Source organism: Lithobates pipiens, unplaced genomic scaffold (assembly GCF_037356315.1).
Source record: "Lithobates pipiens isolate NorthernLeopardFrog02 unplaced genomic scaffold, aLitPip1_a1.2 Scaffold_18, whole genome shotgun sequence".
NCBI lineage: Eukaryota > Metazoa > Chordata > Amphibia > Anura > Ranidae > Lithobates > Lithobates pipiens.
In genome coordinates, this window is record NW_027507758.1 from 635,892,290 (window position 1) to 635,910,072 (window position 17,783).

The 17,783-nt window shown below is 53.7% G+C and overlaps 2 protein-coding genes across 2 annotated transcripts in view; both read left to right on the forward strand.

Moving 5' to 3' along the window:
* Positions 1-17,783, forward strand: part of LOC143986892 (uncharacterized) — a 133,079-nt gene that overhangs the window by 55,625 nt on the left and 59,671 nt on the right. The window lies entirely within an intron of this gene.
* The window catches only part of LOC143989614 (uncharacterized), a 68,894-nt gene that overhangs the window by 39,076 nt on the left and 12,035 nt on the right, over positions 1-17,783 (forward strand). The gene's annotated exons all lie outside the window — the stretch shown is intronic.

Here is a 17,783-nt window from a genome sequence, read left to right on the forward strand (position 1 = left end):
AAAAATACAGTATAATATAAGACAGTATAAGGTACATATATCAATCCCTCAGGGTCCTCTGGCTCCACCTGGTGGGGAAAAGAGTACGCAACATAATTGTACTCTTAACCAGAAATATCTTTTTTTTTTTTAACAGAAAATTTTTATTAGACAAATCAGCATTACATTGCAAAGTACAGTAGAACCAATATTACACAGTTGTAAAAAGGAAAGAAAAACAAACACCTTCATCCAGTAGCCATTCTGAAATCAATAATCCAGCAGTACAGATAACAGGAGTGTCCATTACTCTATCATAAATGCAGGACATCCCCAGGTGAACTTCACAGCCATCATGCAGGTACCTGACATTTGCGCGAGCCTGCGGAAGGGGGAGGCCAGGGAGGAAATGGTCAGGAGAGAGAGGACAGGGCGGTCAACCGGGGGGGGGGGGGGGGATCACCACCGTCTCAGCTCAACTCAAAGTTAGGGGGAGGGGGAACCAAGATCAGCGGACGCATCTATCCAGGATGACCAAATTTTATCAAATTTCCCCGGGCATTGTCTACTTTCATAGGTCAACTTATACAGGGGGAGCACCAGGTTCACTGATTTCCTCCACAAGGCCGGGGCAGGGGGGTCCTCGAGTTTCCATTTCAATAGAATCTCGCGTCTGGCATAATACAATGTGAAGGTAAGGCACAGTTTACAGTACCTGTCCCCCTCAACGTCTGCCAAATGGCTCAATAGTAGGGTTTGAGGGTCGACCTGAAGGTTCGACCCGGTCACAGCATTTAGCGTAGAAACCACTTCCTCCCAGTAGGGCTGGATTTTGGGACATGACCAGACCATGTGCCAGAAAGTGCCCACCTCCTGTTTACACCTTTGACAGTTAGAGTCTCTTTGGGGGTAAATCCGCGCCAGCCTCTGCGGGGTGAAGTAGGCCCTATGCAGGAATTTAAATTGTATAAACCTGTCTTTCGCGGCTATCATTGTTGGAATGTAAGAAGTCAGGCACTCCTCCCATTCCTCCTCCCCCAGGGACGGAATGTCCGAACTCCACTTCTCCCGGGTCTTGGTCAAACTAGTATCATGTTCCACCGTTAGGTAAAGATATAAGGTCGACAGGGTTCTCCCCATCACCCTGGAAGTCAGTAGGCGTTCAATGGAATCCGATTCCAGAGTCAGAGGGGCAGGAAACTGAGCCCCAAAGGCGTGCTTCAGTTGCCAATATCTGAACTGGAAAGAAATTGGAAGCCCATATGTACGTCTCAGTTCTTGGAAAGTCATTAGCCTACCCTGATGAACTATGTGCTTTAAAGTAACGATTCCCCTTTTCGCCCACAGAGAAGGGTCTGGGATACTATTCAGGTGAGGGAGCATGGGGTTGCCCCATAGGGGCATATGTGGGGAGATGTGATTGGGCTTTCCATAGCTCCTCCTTGCCTCCCGCCAGACCCTCACCGTGGTACGCATCAAGCCCGTCATGGAGGAGCTCGCTCTAAGCCCCCGAAATGGTAGGTTGCTCAGAGCTGCATAGGAGCCAAGGATGGCTGCCTCCAGGGTGACTGCCGGGTTTTGTGTGGGCTGGGAGAACCACCACCGAATTGTGACCAAAACGGCCGCCCAGTAGTAGATCTGAAAGTTCGGGAGCGCCAGGCCCCCCCCCCGATAGTGGGAGATATAGTATCTGCTTAGCTACCCTGGGGGGCTTCCCAGCCCAGACAAATGATATCAACAGACTCTCCAGTCTCTTGAAAAAAGTCCTGGGGATGTGGATGGGGGTATTACGAAAGAAATACAGGTACTTGGGGAGATAGATCATTTTTAACAAATTGACTCTGCCCACTGGGGATAAAGGGAGAGAGCGCCATGCCGTGCACCTAGCCCCTAGTTGTGTCATGAGTGGCTGTATATTGTCCTCCAGATAGTTCTGAACTCTACCACTGACCCTTATCCCCAGGTACATGAAGCTGTCCACCCATTTAAGCTGCGGATGAGGCACGCGAGGGGTCGAGGAGTGGAGTGGGAAAAGAACCGATTTGTCCCAATTGATGCGGATACCGGAGTACCGACCGAATTGATTAATCAGTTCCAGTGCAGTGCCCAAAGAAGACGACGCGTCCGCTAAATAAAGCAGAGCGTCATCAGCATACAAGGACAGCTTTTCCTCGATGGGCCCTACCTGTATTCCCTTTATCCCAGCATCCGCTCTCAGCAAGATAGCCAAGGGCTCCATCGCGAGGGCGAATAAGGCTGGTGAGAGGGGGCACCCCTGTCTCGTACCCCGTGCCAGCCGAAACTGCCCTGAGAGACAGCCATTGGTACGGATTCTAGCAGAGGGGCTGCGGTACAGCATGCGGATCCAATTCGTAAATCCCGGGCCAAATCCGAATCGCGAGAGCACCTCCCATAGGTAACCCCACTCGACAGAGTCGAAAGCCTTCTCCGCGTCAAGCGAGGCCACCACACCAGTCTCCCTCCCGGCCGCTCTATCTATGTGCGTGAGTAGACGTCTGATATTAATGTCTGTGCCTCTACCCGGCATAAAACCTGTTTGGTCGCTATGGACAAGGGCCGTGATGACTAAGTTTAGTCTGTTGGCCAGGATTTTGGCCAGTATTTTCGCGTCCGCATTTAACAGTGATATAGGGCGGTATGACCAGCACAAGGTGGGGTCTTTCCCCGGCTTGGGGATCACCACTATGATCGCCTCGCTCATGGTGTCGGGAAGTTTATCAATATGTGACGACGCAGAGAAAAGATGGTGGAGTCTTTCAGAAAGCTCCGTAGCGTAGTGCTTATAGAATTCCGCCGGGATTCCGTCCGGTCCCGGCGTCTTACCCGCCTGCACAGATTTAAGCGCCTGGAGAATCTCCAGGACCGTGATAGGGGCGTCCAGCCTATTTCGGTACGTTTCCGTGAGGATTGGTATATCTATGTCGGCCAAGTAAGTCGTTAGTTCTTCCTTACTGTAATCCGACCTAGAGGTGTAGAGAGATGTATAAAACTCTGCAAAACAGTTGTTAATTCCGTCTGGAGTGTGAAGCAACTGACCGGAGTTGTCCCTGATATGTGAAATGCTCAACCCCCCTGCCTGTTCCCTGGAGAGCCAAGCCAGCATCCTACCCGACCTCTCCCCCTGCTCAAAGATCCGCTGGGACTGAGCCAGCATTCTCTTCTGGGTGAGAGAGGTACGGAGATCAACAACCTCCCTGGTCAGGATTTGCAGTTGCCGATAATGGTGGGGATCCCGAGTGCGGACAAAAAGAGCCTCCGCGCAGACCGCCTCTCCCTCTGCCCTTTTTAGTTCTGCGCTACGTTCCCTGCGTATTTTGCCAATGATAGTCTGATAGTGTCCCCTCGTGGTAGCCTTAAAGGCATCCCACACTACCGCGACCCCAGCCGAACCTGCATTCTCCTCCCAATAGCTGTTCAATTCAGTCCTAAAATGAGTATCCACAGCGGCATCTGAGATCCAGAACCTGGAAAGCCTCCATAGTCTAACCGCTGGTCCCAGGGAAAGATCCAATGTCAGAAACAGAGGTGCATGGTCAGATATCCCCCTGGGCAATATTTGTATATCTACGACCCTTGGGAGGACTGGGCTCTGCGCAAAGACCAAGTCAATGCGGGAGAATGTTTTGTGGGTGGCAGAGTGACATGTAAATGCCCGAGACCCGGGGTGTCTCCACCTCCAGACATCCGTCAGGCCATATGTGTCTGCCCAGGCAGCAAGCCCAGGTCCCTGTTGTCCCCCTGGAGTCAGTCTGTCCATGTCTGGGTCAGGAACTAGATTAAAATCACCCAGGATAAGAGCATTATCAGAGGCAAACTCGGCCATCTTACTAGTGATTTGGTTCAGCACCAGCAATGAGGCCGGCGGGGGCAAGTACAATCCCACAATGGTCCAGGTCATAGAGTAAATTGTCGCATGAACAATGACATACCTGCCGTCCGGGTCCAAGGCCAGATCCAGGAGCCGAAAGGGGAGGGACTTCAATACTAGGACACTCATCCCCCTGGCAAAACTAGAGTGGGTGGAGTGGTAATGGTACCCCACCCAGGGTTTTTTGAGGGAAAGAAGCCTACTTCCAATGAGGTGCGTCTCCTGGAGTACGCATATATGTGGGTTATAGCTTTTAAGAAATTGGAACACCAGGGATCTCTTAACCGGGGAGTTCAATCCCCTGGTGTTCCAGGATACAATGTTAAGTGTGGACATGGATTCTGGGGGCAGTGGAAGGATCAGGATCATTGTGGAACCCGGCTCCCGGATTGGACCGCTGGACCCGGGACATACATATCTGAGGACAATGCAACACTGAAATATCAACATTTTTAGTAAACAAGTACAACAAAACTAAACAGAGAACAAACAAAAAACCCCAATAACCAAACATGAAAAAAGAAAAAGGGAAACTAAAGTCCCTGGCCCCATTAGGGGAACAGTCCCCACCCCCCACCCCACCCAACCCCCTTAAACTGAGGAGGGTATCCATCCCAAAGTGCATCAGCTCGCCGGCTGCAACTGGGGGTCCGTGCAGGAGGCAAGTTCCACCCCTCCCAGACATCCTGGGGGGGTGCAGGTAACCAAGTGAGCGGCTCACTGGGCGTGAGGCAACCGCCTGCTCTATAAAGAAGGCCGACAGGGACGGGGATAAGGGAGGATAAAGAAAAGTTGCAGATTGTCCCATCAGTGAAAATGATCCAAAAAGGGGGGAAGAAGGAGCACATGGTATGAGCCCCCATGCTCCAGGAGGGAGCAGGATAGGGCAAAGAGGAGCGGCATGTCACAGTCCTCTCCCGACCGTATCTCAGGTCAGGGGTATCAACTTAAACTCCCGCTACTGGGGAGGTTTCTGCCAGCATTAAAGGTGAGCCCACCAGTGGTGCAAACTGGGCACAACAGGTGCAACAAAGGTCGTGGGCATCCCAACAGTAGAACGGATTGTAAACAATTCCAAAGAGGCAGTTAGGTGATCAGCGGGCGGGCGCCAGCGAATCAATCCAGGCGGATGCCTCTCCGGGGGTGTTAAAGAAGCGGGTCGTCTCTCCATCCTGGACTCGTAGACGGGCCGGAAAAAGAACACTATAGCGGATGTTACGTGCTCTCAAAGTCGCTTTCACGTAATCAAAGGATTTCCTGAGCTTCTGAGTCTCCACCGAGTAGTCAGGGAAGATCATCAGTCTGGCATTCTGATACTGAAGGTCGCCGACCGTCCTAGAAGCGTGGAGAACTGCATCACGGTCTCTGAAATTAAGGAGGCGGAGGATGAAGGTTCGCGGGGGGGCTCCAGGAGGCCCCGGTTTAGGTGGTACACGGTGCGCCCTTTCCACTGCAAAGTGAGGCGAGAAACGAGCAGCAGGGAGGAGGTCCCGCAGCATGCCCTCCACAAAGCAAGTGGGGTTGTTCCCCTCAACCCCCTCCGGGAGGCCGACAATGCGGAGATTATTGCGCCGGTTCCTATTCTCTGCATCTTCGGCTCTGTATTCCAAGGCTTTAACTTTAGTTTGAAGGGTGCGAAGTGCAGCTCCATGCTCGGACACTGTGTCTTCAGTATTGCTCACCCTTTGCTCGGTCTCAGTAACCCTGGATCGGAGTTTGTCTATGTCCTGTCTGATAAGACCCATATCCAGCTGCACGGCTTCCATTTTGGCTGTTAGGGTGGTTTGACAAGTGGCAATGGCCGCCATGACCTCCGCCAGCCAGGGAGGCCGGGACTCGGCTGGATCCATGGGGGCCGTCTGGGAAGCTCTATGGGCACTTCGTGTGGTACGGGTCTCCTCCTGGGGGACCAAGTCTTCCTGGGGGGGGGTCCGGCTGGGATGGAAAAGACAGACGCTTACCCCCTTTACTAAAACTCTTGCCAGAGTTCCGGCGCCTCATTCAGATGGAGTGGCGCAGGACAAGTCCAGGTGGGTTCAGAGAGTGTCCGCCGGCAAATCCCTGGCGCCCCGGCTGTAGAGTCCGGGCGTCGTCGGGCCGTAAAGGGAGGGCTGTGGTTTGTGTGGGCAAAAGGGCCCGTTCCCGTGCCAAGGCTGCCCCTGATCCGTCAGCTAGGGTCCCCCAGGACAGCTGGGGCGCTAAAAAAAGGGGGTCCCCCGCCCGGTTTCACCCCTCAGGGGCCGTCAGGGGGGCCGCCCCCCAAACTCCCTCCAATCAATGTCCCAGAGAGCGCAGTATACCGGGGGGGACAGGGAGTCAGCAATGTGCAGGCCCGGCAGGGGATCCCACCTCAGTGCAGGGGGGGGTTTGCAGAATGGAGCCCCCGGGCCGTCCGCAGGCCGTCAGGAAAGGCCCCGGTCGCGGCCCAACTGCCTCCAGACGTTCAGGCACTGCCCCACCACGTATGGGGTCCGCCACAGGCCGCGGGGGGTGCCGCTCCGGGAGTACTGCAGGTGCTCGGGCAGGGGCCGTCAGGAAAGGCCGCGGTTGCGGCCTACTCACCGCCGGAGGTCCGAATTCCGCCGCCGGGCCGCCACCATCCGCCAGGCAGGGGTCCACCCTCCGTGCAGCCGCCGGTCTCGGGGGTCCCGCCGCGATCCTCCGCGAACACCGCGCTCCGCAGCCCGGGCGAGGGCCGCCAGGAAAGTCCGCGGCTGCGGCCTAAATCACCGGCAAGGCCGCGGAGCGGCCGGGAGAGCGCCGCGCCCTCAGTCTTCTCCCGCTGGGCCTCGGGGCCAACTAACACCAGCCCCAGGCTCCAGAGGGGCTGATTGTGGAGGAGGAAAGTCCTGGATCCGGGCTATTTTTTCCCCACAGAAGCGGAGCTCACTAGAAAAGCAGCCGCTCACAGTGCCATCCTGGCCACGCCCCAACCAGAAATATCTTTACTGGAAGTATAACAAATAGGTGTTTACAGAGACTGCACTGTCGTCCCAAGATAGAACATCAGTACAGCATGAATCAACAGTCAAATACAGTAAGCAATATATAAGTAGATTATTATCTAGACCTGGGAGCTCCCGCTACTTAAAGTTTTACGTGAGGCCTCACTTAAAGTACTTTCTACTTTATCTTCTTTCTTCGCTAGCTTAAGTAGTTCCTCAGATATTTGTAATCCAAAGGGATAATTGGAAAAGTTAACTTAGAATGCTCCAAGTATAGTTTCAAGAACTTGTATTCACACTTGGGCGCTAGAGTGAACTGGGCATCAAGCCTACTAAATGTCAGTCGCTCAGTTACGCTTCCGTGGAACAACAGGTTCCAGCGAGGCCTATGAGTGAGTCCAACTGCATGCAGTAATAATAAACGGTGGGCCGTAACCCGCTCACCAACTGGATCAGAGTTCTGGGTGATGACTTTGGACTTTGGCTTAGACTGGGCCAGATGCTCTGTGTTGCTCTGCTGGCTGGATCCGGTCCTCCGCTACTCCGACAAGCGTCTCTGAACCTCGCCAATCCGATCACCAGCTCTCAGGCTCCGTCAAGTCACCTCGCAAACAGTCCGGTTTGCAGTCCGTGGTGACTTTTTGCCTATGTGTCCGAGAAACCTCCTCACAGTTCCGCACAGGCAGGCAGCGTGGTCCCAAGAGGCCAAATATGGCCGCTGCAGTCCCTTTTATCCCCCTTACCCAGCATGCACTGCATATCAGAGTGTTCATGGGTAGGTCACACAGACTCCTGGGTAACAAAGGTCAAACCTCTTATCAAAACAAACAGTACTTCCTATGAAAGTCTTTTGTGCTAATAAGCACCATATCTGTGCATTACCAGATTTTGTCAGTAGATGGCTCCAAACACTGAGCAATCGCAAAGAGAAGCACGGATTAAGAATGAAATGATATAAGGAGTGCTGGACATGACAGTGTGGATGAGGGACACAGAGGGTTAAGCTTTAGGGGGTGGAGTGGAGAAAGAGGTTTGCAGGAAACAAGTTCAGGGTAGGGGAGGGGTCACATAAAAGGGAGAGGCGTGGCTTTAAGGGATCATTCGGAGCCCAGTGTGATACAGAGGAGGCAGTTTTTCGCTGCTCCTCTGCTATGGCGGACCTCGAGGGACTCTTCGCGCGGCTGCGACGGGCGGCGGAGGTGCATGGAGCGGACTGGCTGCGGGAACGCGTGGGTGACCTGGCGGACGGCGATGTGGACGGCGGCGGGACAGGTGAGTTTCCACTGCGCGCGCGGAGGTCTCGGCCTCCGGCGCGTTTTTCTCCTGGGCCTACTCCTTGGCTGCCTCGTGACTCCCGGAGCCCGGGGGAGGACCGATCGGTCCCCCCGGCGAAACGGAAGGTTCTCGGCTCCCCCCGGTCCGGGCGGTCGTTGCGCCGCCGACCGGAGGGGGGCGGGGCTTCGCGGCCGCATGGCAATGGCGCCGGGACTGCACGGGGCCCGGTGGAGGTGGGGGGGGGGTGCGGATGGATCTGGGTTTGAGGACCAGGGGGGGTGCACGTGGCGGGGGATCTGCGGCATGTGGGGTCAGGGGCCAGCAGCCGCGCGGTGGGGGGAGGGGGGCACACCGGGGGGGTCGCATGCTGGAGGGGGGGAGGGAGGGTCGCAGAAGGCCGCCAAGGTCCCTGGCAGGGCTGGTTTTAGACGCCGGCATGCCGGGGCGGAGGGGGGAGGAGGACATTGCCTGCAGTCCCGGATCGCAGGGACCGGACGGACCGCTCGGAGCACAGGGGGATGGCTGCGTCCCCGGTGCGTGCTGGCGAGGTCGGTTCGGAGAGCGAGCTGTCCCAGGAGGAGGAGGTGTCCTTTTCTGCACCCGGACCGGTACCGGTCGCCGAGGCCCCAGGGGGGCCGGGTAAGTTGCGGGAGTCTACATTGCTGGCGGATGCTTTGCGGGATCTGATGGGGGTGGCGCAGGGGGGTGCGGTGCCCACGGGATCCCGGGATGTCTTGGGGGGGGTTTCAGCTGGTTCATCGCAGGGGGCGGGGCCAGTGGCCCCGGGGGGGCCGTCAGGTCCGTTGCAGGAGCTGTTGGAGGGGCTGCAGGCCCTTGTTGGTAAGTTTGCTGGGGGCTCGGGGTCGCCTCAGGTGGCCCCCTGGTTGGGTACTGGGGGGGGGGCCGGGGGGGCGGAGGCTATGCCTGCGCGGGATGCACCGCCTGCTGCGGTGTCGGGGGGCCTGGATGCGGGGGCTGTGGGCTCGGGGGTCCCCCCGGTGCCCGCGGACCCGGGGGCGCGGTCTGACCTGGTTAGGATCGCGGATGCTGCCCGGTGCGAAGTCTATGTTTGTTTTGAAGGCCCGCTGGGGGCGCATTTGAAGCAGGAGGTGCGGGACAAGATAGGCAAGGGCGAGTATGTGGAGATTTTCTCTTTGCTCCCCCTCGAGAAATTTAATTTGGACAGGGTCAAGCCGGACAGTTCCAAGAAGGACGACGAGGAGAAGCGTAGGTATCGGCTGATCCCACGCACATTTGCGAATTGGCTTCAGGCGTTCGCGATCTTGGCTAGCGTGATAGGGGAAAAGAACCCCGAGCATTGCTCGGCGTTATTTTGTTACCTGGACGCGATTGGTGAGGCTCATCGGGTGTACGGAGGGCTGGCGTGGCTGCGCTATGATGAGCAGTTCCGTCAGCGTAAGGCGGTGCGGGCTGACCTGCGCTGGGATCACAAGGACATAAGCCTCTGGATGAGGCTTATGTCTGCTCCGCGTACGCCCACTCCGTTTCTTCAGGGGGGGCCGGGAGTGCGTCGTCCTCGGGGCTGCCGGCCGGAAAGAAGTGGGAGGTGTGCTGGCCCTTTAATGAAGGGGCTTGTAAATTCGGGGGCGCGTGCCGTTTCAAGCATGAGTGCTCCGGGTGCGGCGGCACCCACCCCCTGTCCCGCTGTTTCAAAAAAGGTCAGCGCGCCGGTGCCGCCGGTCACAAAAGGGATGACGCCGGTGAACCTGGGAAGGATGCTTCCTTTCCTAAATAGGTATCCGGATGGTGAGGCGGCGCGGGGGTTGATTTCGGGTTTTCGGGACGGTTTTAGGATTCCCTGTTCTTTGGGAGGGGTACCGCCGTTGGCCAAGAATTTGAGATCGGCTTTAGATCACCCGGGGGTTGTGGATGAAAAATTGGGTAAGGAGGTGGCGCTGGGCCGGATGGGCGGGCCTTTCGAAGTGCAGCCGTGGGGGGACCTGGTGGTCTCCCCGTTGGGTGTGGTTCCTAAGAAGGAACCGGGGAAGTTTCGCTTGATTCATCACCTGTCTTTTCCGAAAGGGGGGTCGGTCAATGATTTCATTGACCCGGAGGCGTGTACGGTTTCCTACACGTCTTTTGACACGGCGGTACGGTGGGTCAGGCGGTATGGTCGTGGGGCTCTCATGGCCAAGGCGGATGTGGAATCGGCGTTTCGTCTTCTGCCGGTCCACCCGGACAGCTTCCGGCTGTTGGGATGCCATTGGCGGGGCAAGTTTTATGTAGACTTGTGCCTGCCCATGGGTTGTTCCATTTCATGCGCCTATTTTGAAGCTTTTAGCTCATTTTTGGAATGGGTGGTGAGAGATGTTTCGGGCCTGGAGTCGGTCATCCACTATTTGGATGACTTCCTGTGCGTGGGCCCGCCTGCCTCCAATGTGTGTGCGATTCTTCTGTCCACGTTGCAGCACATTGCGGGCAGGTTTGGGGTGCCGTTGGCGGGGGATAAGACGGAAGGCCCGGTGACGGAATTGAGTTTTTTGGGGATCGTGATTGATTCTCTGGCAATGGAGTGTCGCTTGCCAGAGAATAAATTACGGGATCTGCAGGCGGAGTTGGCGGGAATGCAGGGCCAGCCGAAGGTTCAGCTTCGGGCCCTGCAGTCCCTGTTGGGCAAGCTGAATTTCGCTTGCCGGATCATCCCTATGGGCCGTGTGTTCTGCCGACGGCTGTCGGGGGCCACCGCCGGGGTGACCGCCCCTACCCATTTTGTGCGTTTGCGAAGGGAACACCGGGAGGACCTGAGGGCTTGGCATGAATTTTTGGAGTCGTATAATGGGCGGGCTATGTGGATGTCGGGGCCAGTGAGCAACTTCGATGTGGAGTTGGTTACTGACGCGGCTGGCTCTACGGGTTATGGGGCATTTTTCGGGGGCCGGTGGAGTGCGGAACCTTGGCCTCGCTCCTGGGAGGTTGCGGGGTTGTTGGGCAATTTGGTTTTGCTAGAATTGTTCCCGATAGTGTTGGCATTGGAGCTGTGGGGGGGGGAGTTTCGTAATTTGAAGTTGCGCATCAATTGCGATAACATGGGGGTGGTTCAGGTCATCAATCGGATGACTGCTTCCTCCCCCCCGGTCATACGGCTGCTGCGACAGCTGGTCTTTCGCTGTTTGCGGCTCAATGTTTACGTTTATGCTGTGCACATACCTGGGGTGGAGAATTCTTTGGCTGACTCGCTCTCTCGTTTTCAGTGGGACAAGTTCCGGCAGCTGGCGCCGGGAGCGGAGGAGTCGGGGGCGCCCTGCCCCGGGTGGATGTGGGAGCTTCCCTTGGAATCGCCGCAGGTTGGTTAAAAAGGTCGTTGAGTGAGGCTACATGGTCCGCTTATTCTAGAGTGTGGGCGGAATGGTGGGCGTTCCTGCGGGAGGTTGGAGTGGCTGGTCGGGGATCCGACCGGCGCTGGGAGGTATTGTACTGGGTGGCCCGGAACATTGAGATGGGCCTGTCTCCCGCGTCGATTGAGCGGAAGCTGGCGGGGTTGGCCTTTTTGTTCAAACTGTGGGGGGAGCCGGACGGGTCTAAGGATTTTTGGGTTCGGCAAACGTTGAAGGGGTACAGGAGGGATTGGAAGGGTCGGGATGCGCGCCGGCCGGTGTCTTTTGACAATTTGGTGGCAATTTGTTCTCGGCTGGTGGACGTTTGCTCGTCTGCTTACGAGACCGTTCTGTTTACGGCAGCGTTTTCGTTGGCGTTTTATGGGGCGTTCAGGATAGGGGAGTTGGTGTGTCGCTCAAAACGGGTGGCTGGGGGTCTGTTGGATCAGGATGTGCAGGTGGTTGCGGATCGGGTGAGTATACGGTTGCGTAGGTCCAAGACTGATCAACGGGGCAAGGGAGTAGCGATTGCGCTGCTCGCCCTTCCGGGCTCGGTAGTGTGCCCGGTAGCGGCGGTACGGGCTTTCCGGGCGGTACGGCCTGCGGGGGCGGGCCCCTTCTTGGTGCACGCGGAGGGCTCTTTTTTATCCCGTTTTCAGTTTGTGTCGGTCTTTCGGCAATGCCTGAGGGCGGTGGGTTTGGATGAGCGGGACTACGCGTCCCACTCTTTTCGGATTGGGGCGGCTACGGAAGCGGCTCGATGTGGGCTGGAGGAGGCGGTGGTTCGCCGGATTGGTAGATGGGAGTCCCGGAGGTTCCGGTCTTATGTCCGGCCGCAGTTGATACTGGGGTAAGGTGGGTGCGGCTGGGGGGTGTTGTTTGCTGTTGGTTTTATGGGGGGGAGGACTGTGCTTGTGACATTCCTTTGGTTGTTGTGTTATTTCTCTTGTTTTCATTCCAGATGGAGGTTCTCAACGCCTCGTTTGGATCCTGGGGCATTCGTACGTCTGCTGGGGGGCCAGGAGAGGTGATTCTCTACCAGCAGGCAGGCAATTGGGTATCCCCAGGCGGGTAGCTAGGGTGATGTGGTTGGGTTTCCCGGGCATGAGGTGGGAGCGTGTCATGAGGGAGGTGGAGCGCTTCGCTTTGAGGGATAGGCCCCCGGATGTGCTGGTTGTTCATGCGGGGGGCAATGACCTGGGAGTTCGGAAGGTGAAGGACATATTGGCGGATATTAAGGCTGATGTGTTGCGCATGCGAGTCCTTTTCCCGGGCACCATTTTGGTGTGGTCGGACATTGTGGCCAGAACGGTGTGGCGGGGGGCTAGGTCTTTAGCCAGCCTTGAAAACAACAGGATTAGGGTTAATAAGGTAGTTGGGCGGTTTGTAGTGCAGAACGGGGGCATTGTGGTTAGACATAGGGAATTGGAGGTGAATGTAGGGCGTTATCTTCGGCGGGATGGCGTTCACCTATCGGATGTGGGGATTGACCTCTGGTCCTTTGGCTTGCAGGAGGGGATACAGAAAGCTCTTCGGGTGTGGGGTGGCCCTCAAGGTTGAGGGGGTCACCCTTTCGGGCTGTGGCGGTGTGTTTTCTGGTGGTTTCTGACGGTAGACAGGTACTCAGACGGGATCTGAGGGTGTGGGGGGCTCATCTAACGATCGGCCCCTCTGGGTATTCCTGAACGTTGGAGGGAATACGGTTATGTTCACTGGCGTAAGTTGTCTCCGACCGGTCACAGGTGGAGGCCTTTGGGAAGTTGGTCAGGTGTACCGCAGTGATTTGGTATTGGCTTAAGTGGGGTCACCGTCAGAGATCACCAGAATGGGCAGTTAATGTTATGTTAATGTGGTTTAATGTTAATAAAGTTATTTATATTTATATATATTTATATATTTATATATTTTCATATTTACAAGTTATTGGAGTGAATTTTGAGTTATGTTTAATAAAGGCTGTTGTGGCCAGTTTTACTCCAACCTATGGTGTGGTCTCGTTCCTAATAGGTAAGAAATAGTATAAGGGGAACATTCAGACTACACTAGTCAAGAGAAGCACGGATTAAGAATGAAATGATATAAGGAGTGCTGGACATGACAGTGTGGATGAGGGACACAGAGGGTTAAGCTTTAGGGGGTGGAGTGGAGAAAGAGGTTTGCAGGAAACAAGTTCAGGGTAGGGGAGGGGTCACATAAAAGGGAGAGGCGTGGCTTTAAGGGATCATTCGGAGCCCAGTGTGATACAGAGGAGGCAGTTTTTCCCACCCTCCCGCCCTATTGTTATGTGTTTGTTTTGTGGTGTTTTGTTGCTGGTCTTTCTTCTTCTTTTTCAGGTTTCATCGGTTGTCACGGCAGCTGAAAGTTTTCGTGTTGGCGGTGTGTTTTCTGGTGGTTTCTGACGGTAGACAGGTACTCAGAAGGGATCTGAGGGTGTGGGGGGCTCATCTAACGATCGGCCCCTCTGGGTATTCCTGAACGTTGGAGGGAATACGGTTATGTTCACTGGCGGAAGTTGTCTCCGACCGGTCACAGGTGGAGGCCTTTGGGAAGTTGGTCAGGTGTACCGCAGTGATTTGGTATTGGCTTAAGTGGGGTCACCGTCAGAGATCACCAGAATGGGCAGTTAATGTTATGTTAATGTGGTTTAATGTTAATAAAGTTATTTATATTTATATATTTATATATATTTATATATTTATATATTTTCATATTTACAAGTTATTGGAGTGAATTTTGAGTTATGTTTAATAAAGGCTGTTGTGGCCAGTTTTACTCCAACCTATGGTGTGGTCTCGTTCCTAATAGGTAAGAAATAGTATAAGGGGAACATTCAGACTACACTAGTCATGTCCACAGGGTTAACATTGACATATGCATGGCCACGTTAATAAACAAATATGTCCCCGCTACATACATATATATGTAGCGCCCACCACCACAGGTGGGTGCTAACAGGTAGAGAAATTGCCAGTGCCTTACTGTTTCTTTGTTTAGGCCTGTTTGTTGATCTGGGTTTGGGAGGGGCAGTAGAATAGAGGGGGGGTGTGACCACCTGTTCTTCACCCTGGAAGACCTCCCTTGCTTCTCCAGGGTAATGTCCTGGAAAGAAGGTGGGGCAGGGACTGAAGAGCAGGCAGTGTATACGGCTCAGGCCCAATCATTAATTTGTATGGGCAGGGGCGGGACAGGCATATATACTGGGGTCACATGCTTCCTGGGGGAGATGGGAAGAGACTAGGTGAAGAGAGGCTGCACAATGTGACCATCAGGAGCAGGCTCAAAGGCTTGGGGTGTCGGAGGCCCCAGTGCTGGAGAGCAGGAACCTAACCGGAAAAGACCCGAGGGGAGACCTCAGAGCTGGAAGGTACAATCTTACAAGCTACACCGGAAACCCTGGGAAAAGGAACCAGGCATCCCGGTTGGGATGGATCATTGCACGGTGACCGGGAAGTAGCTGCCAAGCGGACAGAGTAGACCGGGGGCGCCTGGACTTTCCTGAACTGGCCTGGGGAGGAATCGCAGGAGGCGAGAGAGGCAGGTGAGGCCTGGGAATTCCAGCATTCCTATACACCAAAATGTCTTTCAGAGGGGCATTGGCCAGTTCGCCAAGGGAAAGGGTCTTGGCTACTCACATGGAACAAGAAGAGGCAGCTCATACTTTCTTGCATCACCAATATACAACATGCCGCAGCAGAAGAAATAAATGTTCCTTGTTCAACTGTTGAACTGTGTCTGTTACTCAAGTGGGGTGGAAGAAACGGGGGTTAAACCAGCAGTACCATAATGAACTACACCAGCAGCTCCCAAGGGAGTGGTGCGCTACATACAGTGGTGTGAAAAAGTGTTTGCCCCCTTCCTCATTTCCTGTTCCTTTGCATGTTTGTCACACTTAAGTGTTTCGGAACATTAAACCAATTTAAACAATAGTCAAGGACAACACAAGTAAACACAAAATGCAATTTGTAAATGAAGGTGTTTATTATTAAAGGTGAAAAAAAATCCAAACCATCATGGCCCTGTGTGAAAAAGTGATTGCCCCCTAAACCTAATAACTGGTTGGGCCACCCTTAGCAGCAACAACTGCAACCAAGCGTTTGCGATAACGTGCAATGAGGCTTTTACAGCGTCCTGGAGGAATTTTGGCCCACTCATCTTTGCAGAATTGTCCTAATTCAGTTACATTAGAGGGTTTTCGAGCATGAACGGCCTTTTTAAGGTCATACCACAACATCTCAATAGGATTCAGGTCAGGACTTTGGCTAGGCCACTCCAAAGTCTTCAGCCATTCGGTGGTGGACTTGCTGGTGTGTTTAGGATCATTGTCCTGCTGCAGAACCCAAGTTCGTTTCAGCTTGAGTACACGAACAGATGGTCGGACATTCTCCTTCAGGATCTCTTGGTAGACAGCAGAATTCATAGTTCCTTTTATCACGGCAAATCTTCCAGGTCCTGAAGCAGCAAAACAGCCCCAGACCATCACACTACCACCACCATATTTTACTGTTGGTATAATGTTCTTTTTATGAAATGCAGTGTTCCTTCTACGCCAGATATACTTGGACACACACCTTCCAAAGAGTTCCACTTTTGTCTCATCGGTCCACAGAATGTTGTCCCAAAAGTCTTGGGGATCATCAAGATGTGTTGTGGAGAAATTGAGACGAGCTTTGATGTTCTTTTTGCTCAGCAGTGGTTTTCTCCTTGGAACTCTGCCATGCAGACCATTTTTGCCCAGTCTTTTCCTGATGGTGGAGGCATGAACGCTGACCTTAACTGAGGCAAGTGAGGCCTGCAGTTCCTTGGACGTTGTTGTGGGGTCTTTTGTGACCTCTTGGATGAGTCGTCGCTGCGCTCTTGGGGTAATTTTGGGCGGCCGGCCACTCCTGGGAAGGTTCACCACTGTTCCATGTCTTCGCCATTTGTGGATAATGGCTCTCACTGTGGTTCGCTGGATTCCCAAAGCTTTGGAAATGGCTTTATAACCCTTTCCAGACTGATAGATCTCAATTACTTTCTTTCTCAATTGTTCCTGAATTTCTTTGGGTCTCGGCATGATGTGTAGCTTTTAAGGATCTTCTGGTGGACCTTACTGTGTCAAGCAGCTCCTATTTAAGTGATGCCTTGATTGTGAACAGGTGTGGCAATAATCAGGCCTGGGTGTGGCTAGAGAAATTGAACTCAGGTGTGGACAACCACAGTTATAGTATGTTTTAACAAGGGGGGCAATCACTTTTTCACACAGGGCCATGATGGTTTGGATTTTTTTTCACCTTTAATAATAAACACCTTCATTTACAAATTGCATTTTGTGTTTACTTGTGTTGTCCTTGACTATTGTTTAAATTGGTTTGATGTTCCGAAACACTTAAGTGTGACAAACATGCAAAGGAACAGGAAATGAGGAAGGGGCAAACACTTTTTCACACCACTGTATATATATATATAATGTAGGGGGGTCTCGTTATTTTTCTAAATTAACCACGCCAACTGTCCGTGTACTGAGCGGTGATAATTTATCACTGCTTAATAAATGGACATTTCGGTGTTTCTGTGAATTTCTAGTGCTGTAATCTCGTAAAGTCTCATGAGATTCCAGTATCGGGGCCGTTCTCCAGTGTTGGAAGCGTTTGTAGATCTCTTCACTCCTCCGAAGGAGAAGCGATCTACTCTGCTTCATAAACAGGCACACCGAGGAGAAAGATCTCCTATGTGAATGCCGGAGAATGAAGCCGTGAATAGATTTCACTGCTTCATAAACGGACACCTCAGGGAGGAGAGAAAGGGGAAGGGGAAGGATATACAGTACATACACAGCACAAGGCTTTGTTCACTCTACGAGATGTTTCTTGGGGCTGCAGTTCCTCTGATCTCCACAAGGTGGTGATCTCACTTCTACCCAGACAGGAAGTCTCTATGGAAGACAGGAAGTGATGTCAGATACAGACAGGAAGTGATGTCAGACAGGAAGTGATGTCAGATACTAACAGACATTCCTTTTGGAAAGACGAGAACTGGTGACAGAGGAGGTAATATGTAGATGAACCCCTTCAGGGGCATCAGTTGATGATGAATATAGCTTCCTCCCAAATCTGGCCATACATGGTTCAGTTTTATCGTTCAGCCAGTGGGATGAGAGTAAAAAACGGAAGTGATTCCCCCATCCACACATTGGAGGGGGATGGGGGAATCCTCCCCGCTGCACTATTGTATTCTGACAATGGGCGGCGCTCCTCTGCTCTCAGAATACACAGATCAGTGATGAAGCTATTGGCTGCAGCCGCTGATGGAGTGACTTTTATCCGGCAGTGACCACACATGGATGGAAATGTGACCGATCCCTACTGAACCAGCTGAATTTCC